This window comes from Leuciscus leuciscus, assembly GCF_965113295.1.
Source record: "Leuciscus leuciscus genome assembly, chromosome: 15".
Lineage (NCBI taxonomy): Eukaryota > Metazoa > Chordata > Actinopteri > Cypriniformes > Leuciscidae > Leuciscus > Leuciscus leuciscus.
The window spans coordinates 9,415,004-9,426,632 of NC_138739.1; the positions used below are offsets into that span (position 1 = coordinate 9,415,004).

General features: G+C 38.0%; 1 long non-coding RNA gene across 4 annotated transcripts; it reads left to right on the forward strand.

Annotated features, from left to right (window-relative positions):
- The first annotated feature begins 2,507 nt into the window (after nucleotides 1–2,507).
- Nucleotides 2,508–3,963, forward strand: LOC309475037. 4 transcript variants are annotated; one of them, XR_014197480.1, is made up of 4 exons: nucleotides 2,536–2,609; nucleotides 2,686–2,820; nucleotides 2,944–3,080; nucleotides 3,418–3,963. It is a non-coding gene; the product is annotated as an uncharacterized lncRNA (long non-coding RNA). The 4 variants fall into 4 exon arrangements; XR_014197481.1 differs by lacking the exon at nucleotides 3,418–3,963 and adding an exon at nucleotides 3,250–3,325; XR_014197482.1 differs by lacking the exon at nucleotides 3,418–3,963 and having other exon boundaries at nucleotides 2,558–2,611; nucleotides 2,944–3,069.
- The last annotated feature ends 7,666 nt before the right edge of the window (nucleotides 3,964–11,629 follow it).

The window sequence follows — 11,629 nt, forward strand, 5'->3', positions numbered from 1 at the left end:
GAGGGGGGAAACACAAGCAACATAACTGACCAGTTTTGGAAATGTTGTTTTGAATTTATTGCACCAGTGTGTTAGACAATGTGTGTGTGTTTGTGAGGGCTTGTGTGTCCTGTCTGAGGGCAAAGTTTGTTTTTCAGTAAGGGTGAATGGTTGTAGAGCTTCATTTTGACCTGAAAATAGGATTTTTGGGGAATTGGGTGAGACATTATGGATTTGTGTTTATAGTTTTGAGAATACGAGGCACAGTTTCAAGAAATGTGTTTAAGCAATCGAGAAAAACTGTAACATAAAGCTTGTTCAGTCCACACCTGTTGGAACTGTCGTATTGGTTTTTCTTTTAATATAAATCTCAGTTCTTCCAAGTGCAACATATTTCCCAGTTCCCTAACCCACATCTCAAAAGTGAATCTGCTTTCCACATCTGTAAAATAAGTATTTTTGCAAGCATCACACACAGTGAAATGGCCTTTGTCTGATACTTACTACAAGAAGCATTGTCTGCTCCTAAAAGTCCAATGCAAGGCTGAAGCTCCAGATCAATAGAATGCACTTCAGAAAGAAATTGAAATATACATTACCAAAATGACTGAATTTGACTACATGACCATAAAGAATAAAACAGGGTGACATTTTACAATTATTACAGAGTGGATCAATCGTGGGATACATTTAATAAGGTTTTGACCTGAACTGAACATGTATACGTTTCTCAAGCACTCATCCCACATGTTTTCATGAATATTAAAACTAATTTCTTCTTCTCAGTCATGTTTTATTTTCTCTGTGTTTTTGTCCACCTTAGCAGTAATGTGTAAAATTTTGACACACTACCACTCATGGGATGTACATGAGCAATTCTCTCTGAGGTGGGATTCAAATTCAAAACGTCAAAGTCTGGAATGTGCTTTCCTACAAAGTCTTTAACTCGCAAATAACGGAAAAAATGTGGAGAAACAAGAACACAGTTGTTTTAGCTGTTCATAAGAGCAACATATATAAATATCCGGAACTGTTTACATGTGTTTCCACTGACAAAAAACAAGAAAGCTTATGTAACCCTGGAGGAAAAGCATGATTACTACAAATTGGAGTATCCACAAATATATCAGGAATCGTAATAAGCTATACCTTAATTTGTTTCCACACTTCAATTAAGTTAGAAATAAATAACTGTTCCCCGTTGATACTTTAAAGATAAAGAAGTCTTATTTAAAGCCTTTTCAATTGCTAACCATTCTGGCTTGTCACCTAACTCCACCGAACCCAACTTTCTCCAGCATGCTGAAGTATTTAAATTAGCTATAATAATATTATAATTTTAAATAATATTAAATAATAATATTTAAAATCGGGAAGCCCAAATCCTTCTAATCCTTACGTTTATTTAGTTGTTTCTTGTTAATCCTAGATGTCTTGATGGCTCAAATGAAGCTGGTTATAACCTCCCTGTCTCTCTCTTGAAACCAACACGGAAGTGAATTCAACGGCAATTCATCGACTGGCCGCTTGAGGCTGGATGCAGAAGTGATTCAAATCTGTATCTCCCCCATGTTAAAATGCCCAACTTTACAGCAGAAAAAAAAAACGTTTACAGCCTGGTGCAAAAAGTGGCTTTGGTCTATATAGCTTATTTTTCCCTTCATGACAACTGTGATGGGGGTGAATTGTTTTTATAACTCATCCGTTTAAATTATATTAAGCATTAAAATTTCTGTATAATTAAGGGTGTCTACTTCAGAGTGACAGGTGGATTCCCGCTGCTGTGGTCATTAGTCATCATTAGCCGTTTATCTGCTGTCTGTTAGCCGTCACGTTACCTCAGTTCATTGTCTGACTGTAAAAATAAATAAATTCGGGAGTGACGCGCTGCCAAGATGGCGACGGTTGGCCACGCCCACTTTAGGCTTCAAAAACCATAGATATCATATAAAGGTTAGATGTCTTAAGGCGGAGTCACTTCCGGCATCACCGGCGGCCATCTTACCACAGGGAAGCTTTCTGGCGAGCTCTGTGGTCAGCACGCACACAAATCCTATTATCTCGCTGAAATCTTGACGGATTTAAAAAACGGTTTGGTTTCTTACAAACGTTATTAACGTGGCTATAATTCTTTCATATGGAAGTCCATTGTTATAATTATTCATATGTATGCAGTGTCATAACTACATCTCTGACGTTTATAACAAACCAAACCGTTTGAAAATCGGTAGAAAATTGAGCAAGTTATGGTTATTTAAAAGTACATACACCAGTAAGACACAACGTTATGAGTGAGCGAGCTCCCTGTGGCAAGATGGCCACCGTGTGCAGATGTCGACCATAGACAGTATATAAACTGGACACAGCGACCCCATTGGATTCAACGGAGACAAGTGAAGCCAAATAGAAGCTCTTACTTCCTGATGGTCGAGCGTACTGCGCAGACTCAAACTGAGCTTGACGACGTAGATATGACGTGAGTGTGACCGAGTGAATGAGGATTCGGTACGGGGTGGGCGTGTGTTTATTTTACTATAAATAGCGCAACAGTCAGTGGATGGTACAACCTCCTGACGTTCTGACCTTTTCCGTCTCCTTCCGGTATTGTGACCCCGAAGCGCCATAGCGAGGTGTGAGTGTGGTATTTTATTGTAATATATAAAGATGTTTAGTTTATTTATATTATTGAATTTGTGTTAAACGCAGGTAGAAAGTCCTTGATGCAAGAGTGAGAGCACGCGGATGTTTGAATGGGGTTAGTGTCGAGCGCTGGATGCCGTGTTTAACCCATAGCAACGAGCTGTATTACCCAGTTTATAATTCACTTTGAGTACATCAGAGGTATGTGTTTGTGTGTGTGTGTGTGTGTGTGTGTGTGTGTGTGTTGGGTGTGAGTGTGGTATTGTGTTGTAATATATAAAGACGTTTAGTTTGTTTACATGGTTGATTCTGTGTTACACGCAGGGAGGAAGTCCTTGATGCAAGAGTGAGAGCGCGTGAGCGTTTGAATGGGGTTAGTGTCGAGCGCTGGATGCCGTGTTTAACCCATAGCAACGAGCTGTAATACCCAGTTTATATTTCACTTTTGGATTTCATCAGAGGTATGTGTGTGTGTCAGTAATGAGCCGAACCTACCAATTAGCTAGTTTGAATGGTTATGATGATTTATAGGATTGACATCGTAGGGGGTTTATTTGGATTTGGATTCCAAATACTAATATTGTTTGTTTGGTAGTTATGTTTTCTTTTTTTTGTGTGTTTACTTGGCAGATCTTTCTGTTTGGAGTCCTATACATGTGGACCTCTGACGTCTAGGCCCTGCTGTTTTGTTTATGATTTATTTTTGTAAATTGTTTTTATCATTTTGGTTTAGACCAACCGCTGTGGTGTATGTGATGCGTAAATGAGAGTTTTAATCTATATCCCTTTTTGTCTTAGGAGCCAGCCTGTGTGGGAGTGCCTTTCTCTGGGGTCATCTGGGCTTTTCCCTTCACTGCATGTGGCGTGAGATTTTCTGCACTGCATGTGTATTGGTTTGGGAGTGTAGAGTGGTTTGTATTATTCACTGTACTTTTCTTAGAAGTGGTTTTATTAATCTCATTGAGAACCGTGCACGTGTGGTGTGTACTCTTGGGGCGGCGGGTCCGTGGCCCAATGATTTTCCCTCTTTTCACACAGGCTTGGTACCTCCTACTGTAAGACGGGTGGGTTGTGAAATCTAATTGACCTAACGTCTATGTGTATTAAATTCTTATTCCTCTTTTTATATTATTAATAGTTAAAAGTGCTTGATTCAGAGAATTATGCTTCATTGTCAATAAAATTATTTGAGCTTGAAAGCCACGTCTTCGTTCTTCTATCAAGTATTGTCTATTTGAACTTGTGTTGCTGTTATTTCCATGGGTATATAACCCCGGTGGCGTAGTCGGGACTAAGTTAGGCAGAAACGCCACGGTTACATGAGCAACCCGTCTGTCTTCTAGTAGCTGTGCCAAGAGAAATCTGAATCATTCCCTTCCGAAACTTGCAGAGATGGAGAGCGTGAGTAGGAGGTGTTCATGAGCTAGGAGCAGGAGCAACTTTTGCTAAGTATTCTGATTAATTACTTTGTCATTTTGCCTCCACGTCCCCCCGATTGCTGTCCATACGGTAATTCTCTACTGTGCGACAGAGTCGCGTGGGTATGACGCAATCGTTAGCCTATTTTTACAAAAACTGCATCTACGGGGCCATAACGTAAGATACAAGGTAATGGAGCCTTTTATACATTTTCGTGTTTCTTTAGAAATAAATAATGGACAAATGGAGTCTTTAAACGCCTCAGATGTAAAGTTATTCGCTGTCAAAGTGACGCCAAAATGAATGGGAGTCAATGGGATGCTAACAGCAGGTGATGGTCCGCTAGCCAATGGCGGCGCCCGGGGGTACCTTCAAAATAATATGAAACCCTGACCGCCTGATGTCGACCTCCATTGGCCAGCAGCGCGGACGAGACATCTAGCCTTTATTATATGATATCTATGTCAAAAACGGTCTTCAGAAACCTACGGGTGACGTCACGGACACTACGTCCATATTTTTTTACAGTCTATGGTTATAACAGATTATAGCTGTTTTAAAATTATAAAGGGAGATAAAGAAAGGAATACAGTGAAATACAAACAAAAATCTAATAAAAAAACGACAATTTTTATCCTGCAAACCAGTGTTAAGACAAAGACACTCAAAGTTTGGTTAATTTGATTCGCATTGACATAACTTGACAAATTTCTACAAAAAATTTTTAATTAATAAAGTCAAGACACTTTTTACACTTTTATAGTTATTTATTTATTTTACTTGAAACTAATAAAATGTTTGTTAACTGTCTTGTTGATCTTTGTTCAGTAAAGAAAAATAAGTGAAAAGTTAATATTTAATTAATATTTAATTAATATTTAGTCTAGCCTACTATATCTGGTTCTTGTCTGACAGGTCTTTGTCTGGATCTGGGTCTTGAATAAATCTCTGGTTTGAGCAGGGAACTTTATAAACTCATTCTTTTTCTTTTTTACGTAAATCATTGACCTAAAGAAAGATAAATAAATAAATAAATAAATGACTTACCATGCAAGAGGAATGCCGAAACTATGAACAAATAAATGAAAAACTTCTTTGTCTCCATGTTTCCTCTCAATCGTGCTTTGGTACTTTGAATGAATGGAACAGCACTGCTTCAATACAGCAGTATTTATGTCTCTGGTGTGTTGTTGTCAGAGACCACATGATCATTTGAGATGCCAAACGCCGGCAGATTGAAAGTATGAGGAAGCGGTTGCAGTGAGGAGAGAGAAAAAAGTGCAGTAAAGACAGTTCTCTCTTCAGGGCTGAGTTTAGCCTTAAACTAATTGGTCAAATGTACATCATGTGACTGTGGTCACTACTCAAGAGCCGGAATGTCTGAGAAACACATGTTCTGTGGCTGTGCATAGTAGCCTGGTTAAAACCAGACCATTCTCAGTAGTAACTGAGTTATGGTCTGGCAAAGCTTTATTAATAACTCATTTCCAAAGGGGCGTCACCAACGGACATCGCTGAAATGCCTCTGGGCGCAGTTGGATAGACCTAAAACCAATCAGAGCGATCGTCATCATGTAAAGCCATATGCTGCGTCCCAATTCACCAAAGTTACACTACGCCATAAAAGTATGTACTCTTTTTGTGAAGAAAAGGTATTTATTTTTGAATGTGTAGCAAAAAAGTAGGCAAGCTTTGGGACATACTACTTCGTCATCTTTATCGGACGGATCTGTCGCGTGCATCCCGTCACGTAAACTGCCCTGTCAATCATCTTGTCACAGTTAAAATCCTCTATTAAATTTAATTTTCTACCATTTCGGAGAGAAATGTAGTTGCACGTTCATCTGCCAGTGGGTCTTTCATGGAGACTGTCCTCATGTGTTTGCAATTTGAATATAATAATGCATTTAAAAGTTTCTCTTCACCAACGGACGTCTCTCAAATGCCTCTGGTCGCAATTGGACAGACCTAAAACCAATCAGAGCGATCGTCATTGTGTAAAGCCCGCCCCAACGTTTCTGATTGGTGCCGCGATTTGGACGGATTAGAAATGGGCTTAAATGAGCTCTTTGCCAGACTACTTGCTGAGCAAATCTAAATTTGCCGGAAGTTGTCTGGGTTTTCCCAGGCTATGTAGCCTACATGGTTTACGTCTAATCAAATTGTTCATTTAAATTCGAATACAAACTATTTCAATCTACACCATACATTTGCATTACACCTGTTCATGTGATAATTCAGTTTCATCCAATGATGTGCAAGTTTCTTTGTTCGATTTATTAAAAAAGTATAAAGTTTGTTACAGTCCTAATGTTAACATGTTAGATAAAACAGTACAGTAAATTCAGTAAAGGAGGGACATCCTATTAAATAAAAAGAGAATACATTTACTGTAATAAATTTAAAAAGGAACACAGAGCTGAGCATGAAACATCACAGTAATCCAAGAAAGTGTCTGTTTTGATATTTATTATTTTACACTTAAAAAATAAATTGATTTACAATATCCTGTTGTAAGCAATAGTATTATCCAAGCACAAACTACATGAAAATGTGTGTCCCACTTCACAAACTGCACTTTACCCAATTTACCTGGAAATGGCTGTATGAATCTCTGTATATTTGAGAAAAAAAACAAACACATATATTCCTTCAAAACCGTAATTGGAGATAAGAGACCTTGAACATTTTTTTAAAACATTACGTAAGTGTGACCATCATATTGTCAGGTTTCGTATAGACGAAGCAGGCAAGATGGTAAGTTTAAATGCTTTAAAGCTGCCGTCGGCAACATTTTTTTTATCATATTCAGTGTAATCGACACTATAATCCGACAGAACAACATAAATAAGGTGGTTTTAGAAAAAAACCTGAGCTTCTAACTCCACCTGGAGCGTGTTATTTGTTTTGCAAAAATCCAGCGCTCCCGCTTCATCAGGTCCAATCAGCGCAGGGGGGTGTGAGATCTGACTGTCAATCACAGGTCGTGCACACACCACAGATCCCCCCTCACTAGCGCACGTTAATATCACATGCACACGCCACGCCTGAAGTTCGCCTGGAGATTGCATGAAGCGTGATGGCGGAGAGAAAATCTACTAACAAGCTTCCAATTCCTCGGTTATTGCTATCTATGGATAGATTAGCCAGGGCAGCCTACCTCCGAGTCCATGGTGTTGATAGATGCTGAAGAGACGGACGCGTTCACAGAAAATCAGGTACACACGCACAGTGACGCACTGACGAGCACGACCTCGATGGGAGGGTGCTCGCTGGTAGTGGGGAGGGGCATGAGAGTTGTAAACATTCAAAATTTTGGCTAATCGACCCAATCTGCCAGACTTGCCGACGGCAGCTTTAATTTGCAGAATGGATCGGTACAGCGTAACAGGTGAGTAAACAGTAAGTTGAATATCAGATGAAAGCTTAACTGAATGATAACAAAGTCTCTCTTTCTCTTGCAGATGCAGATTCTCTTGAAGATGGACTGAAGACAGGCTGAAGAAGATCGGGATCGATGGTAAGAATACAGGTAAGTATGGCAGAGAGTCTGTGTCATGTGTAGACGTATTGACGAGACCTGAACATGACTGAAGGTTGAGTGCTGAATATAAAGGGGTGAGATGACGAGGTACAGGTGATGATGATAATTACTTAGAGGAGAGTGAGGAGAGTGAGTGCAGGTGTGCGCCAAGGAGGATTCTGGGGAGTGTAGTGCAAAGACAGATGAGGAAGACAGACGGTGGATGTGACACATATGACAGTAAAAGAGCCACACAAACCTTATTCTAATATGGAATTGTATTGAAATGGTAAAGAATGTTGGTTCGTGACAGGAGGGCCTCCACTCAAGGGCACAATATGATGAACAAGTCTAAGAATGTTCCACATATGGTTGAAATACCATCATTGGCCTAGAGATTACATTCTGGGAGTCAAGACTAAAAAAAGATGACCGCCCTGTCTTCGCGGCCACACTCTGCAGCCACTCTGTGTGACTGTACGACTGCTGGCCTTTTCTTGCAGGAAAATAAACCTCAAAGACTATTGGAAATGTTTGTCTTTAATTTAGTGATGGAATTTTGTTTGCCACCACACCTCCCTCATAGATATACCATTGACAAAGACATGGGCAACTAGAGTGGCAGTGCTTGTCTCTTTGGCCTTGCCCTTCCCCATTCACCTTCCTCCTCCTCTTCCTTCTCCTCTTCCTTCACCTCCTCCTCCTCCCTTTGTGTGTAGAGTTTTGCAGTGACAGTTCAACAAATCTGACTCATGTGTGAAAACAGGGGAATAGTGTTTATAGTTTAGGGAAGTGGGTGTGCTTTTTGATAAATGGCTTTATGGTTTTGAAATTTTAGTTCAAAAGCCTGGTTATAGTGTTTAAGCAATCGAGAAAAACTGTAAATGCAAATAAATCTAGTCTACTCTATTACAGTTTTTCTGGATTGTTTACACACATTTTCTGGTACTTGAGACACAATGACCAGAACATGTAACTCATTCACCATCCCCCTGAACCAATTCTGCTAAACTACAAGCACAATTCCTGCTTTACACTCAAATTGCTGATCTAAAACACACCTTTTTCAAAACACTACACACAATTTTCTGCTTTTGGCACAATTTTCATGCAGAAAATCTCTTGTTTTCACAAGGAACACACTGCCATTCAAATATGCACACTGACTCTTCACATGGGCAAACACCTGTCACACAGTTTTACAATTAGCAATCAGAGCTTTAGCATAAAAGGGCAACAGGTCAGCTCTTCAGCGGAGCATTTGAATTGGAATTGGATTTTTTTTTTTTTACTATAACTGTATACAGTAAATTCTTCTGTTGTTTTGTATGTACACTGAAAAAAAATTGGAGTACGATTTACTTGAAAAAAGCTAGGCAACTTTTTCCACTCAGAAAATGCTAGTAAATTTACAAAGATTTGCCAAGTAAAAACCTAAACATATTCATCAGTAACTTTAATTAGAAATATTTAAGTAAAATTTACTTGGAATATGCAATTAAGTAAACTTTACTTAACCTAATTAAGTGAAAGTAACACAGAAAAAAGTAATTTTAACTTGACTAAAAGGTTGATTAATATCGTTTTTAGTTTAAATTTCCTTTGCAATACATTTCACTCAAACAATAATATTGAATTATACCAGTCATTTATAGTATGTGCTTTACTTAGATTATCTAAGTAATTTTTACTACAGCATGTCAGAAATTAAGCATCATGTGAATGCAAAGACCTCAATACTTGGTAGACAATACACAATGACGGTAACATTTGATGGATCGTTTTTGTGTTTGAATGTGTCATTTTGAGCAGAGAATGTACTCGAAATGTCACAAAATGGCAAGTTACTAATCCTGACAACAAAAGCAATGATAAAACAGTGTAAATACAGCTGGAAACCAGTGAAAAATTAACCTCATTAATTATTCAAGGTCCAGTGCATGATGGGAACCCCAGTATCATAAAAGCTGAGTAATTTTTACTTAATTTTATTGAGTTGATATTTACGCTTTCATTTCTACTCGCTTGAATTAAGTACTGATATGGAATTTACTTCGTTTTTTTAATTCTTGCCTGAACTAACTTTTTCATGTAAATTACATTGGGGTTTTTTTCAGTAGTATTTACTTCACCAAAAAATATTTTTTTACGACCACTGTATGTGCAACTTTGTGTTGGTTGGGATATACACTGTGTACATTGTTTTTGTGGGAAAAATTAAATATATTTGTTGCCATGTATTTGTGTGTTCTGAGTATAAAAACAATATTCTCGAATATTTTACAACACACTTATGTATGTACTGTCTGTAGTAAGTGTAACACTGAACCAAAAAAAAAGGACTATGTCATTATTATGAATGGAGAAGAGTTTTTAGAGGAGAGAGTAAAAAAACACATTTTTGTATGTGTGTTTTTGTGTGTGTGTTTGTGTGTATTGTACTGTGTAGAATGAATAAAAATGTGCCAATGTATCCATTGGTTGTGTCTTTTGTGTTCATCATCAACCACAAGCAACATAACTTACCAGTTTTGGAAATGTTGTTTTGAATTTATTGCACCAGTGTGTTAGACTATGTTGTAGTGTGTGTGTTTGTGAGGGCTTGTGTGTCCTATGAGGGCAAGGTTTGGTTTTTCAGCAAGAGTGAATGGTTTTGAGTGTAGAGCTTCATTTTGACCTGAAAATAGGATGTTTGGGGAATTGAGTGAGACATTATGGATTTTTTGTTTACTGTTTTGAGAATACGTGGCATAGTTTCAAGAAACATGTTTAAGCAATCAAGAAAAACTCTAATACACATTTTACCAAAAAAAAAAAAAATTTTCCTGGTCTCATGTAGCCAGACCTTCTGACTCATCGCAGACGATCTGGACTCAAACAACTTTCACTTGCCAAGGACCAAACAAGAGGGCTTCTGACTCACAAGCAGTAGTTGTATCCCTGTTGCTAATGTTTCTGATTATGGTGCCATTTGCTTGTTGCAACTCTTCCAAATTAGACTTCTTTTTTTTTTTCATCACCTAATAACACACATATTTCATTGTGTGTATTGGTCAATCTCGGGTAACTGTCGGGCCAAACCGTTCTCATTGCTTTGCTGCTACGAAAAGTCCCACAGCCTTTCAATGAGGGTGTCAAGACTTTTGTACAATTATGGTGCGTTAAAATCCTCCTGGGAAGTCGTGTTTACTCATGCTAACACACATGCTAACTAATGCTAGCAAAGTGTTAAATCATGCTAGCAACATGTTAAAACGTTAACAACATGCTAACTCATGCTACCAACATGCTAATCATGCTAGCAATTTGCTAAAACATGCTGGCAATATGTATAAATAATGCTAACAACATGCTAATCATGCTAGCAACATTCTAAAACATGTTAACAAAATGCTAAATAATGCTAGCAACATGTTAAATTATGTTTACAAAATGATAATCATGTTAACAATATGTTAAAAAATGCTAGCAATGTGTTAAACAATGTTAGCAAAATATGATAAAAATGCAATCTGCGGCTGCAGACTTTACTCCAGTGTTGTGATCTAACAGACACCCGGTAGAAAGTAACATGATTAAGTTACAGCAATAAAGTACAGCAATAAAGTCCAGCAAGATAAAGTTGTTTTATGTGAAACCATAGACCTTCATCTACAGATCAAGTATAATAATAGTAACATTGAATCGTATTGGAGAGTTTCATCGTGTTAACTGTCGTAAGTTCGTAACCGAACGCGACGCGCTGTTTGAATGCTGAATGAAGAATGATTGACAGCCGCAGCTGAGGGAAACGTTTACGTGATCTTGAATTGAACGACTTAAATATTAATTTCTATCTCACATTATACTATATAATGGCTTCAGAATACTTATAATATTGTGCACAAACTTTATAAAGCACCATAAAGTTTGTGTGCCTTTTGTGGGGCTTAACAATAACACAGAATAGTATACGCACAATATCGGATTTGGATCGGCCTCGTCTGACCGGCAAAAATGGCAAATTTTCTCTCAGTATAAGTCAAGTACACTTAAGTGTAATTAAATATATTTCTGAGAAGTACATAA